The sequence below is a fragment of the Echinops telfairi genome, unplaced genomic scaffold (assembly GCF_000313985.2).
Source record: "Echinops telfairi isolate 266 unplaced genomic scaffold, ASM31398v2 ScPeMD7_2;HRSCAF=8, whole genome shotgun sequence".
NCBI classification, from domain to species: Eukaryota; Metazoa; Chordata; class Mammalia; order Afrosoricida; family Tenrecidae; genus Echinops; species Echinops telfairi.
Genome location: NW_022103898.1, coordinates 2,119 through 2,450, shown reverse-complemented (window position 1 = coordinate 2,450; position 332 = coordinate 2,119).

Below are 332 nucleotides of genomic sequence, written 5' to 3'. Positions count from 1 at the left end.
AAAAAAAAAAAGCAAAAATACTACCTTGAGTATATCCCACCTCAATTTAGAGACCATCTCGATAAAAGATTGGACACATATGACACTAATGACCAAGTACCTGAGGAGCTATGGGATGATTTTTTTAAATCATACATTAAGAAAACTAAGGTTTACTGAAGAGATAGAAAGACCAAAGTGATGAGAAAGGATGAGCATGTAGGCAGATCTGTTCTGTAACGTAAACGCTGACTTATAGATGATACCTTCAGCATGTGAAAAAATGTACCCCTCAATCAGAGTAGGGCTGTGTCTTCCTGCTTAAATGCTATTCTGTTTGAATTTATAGACAT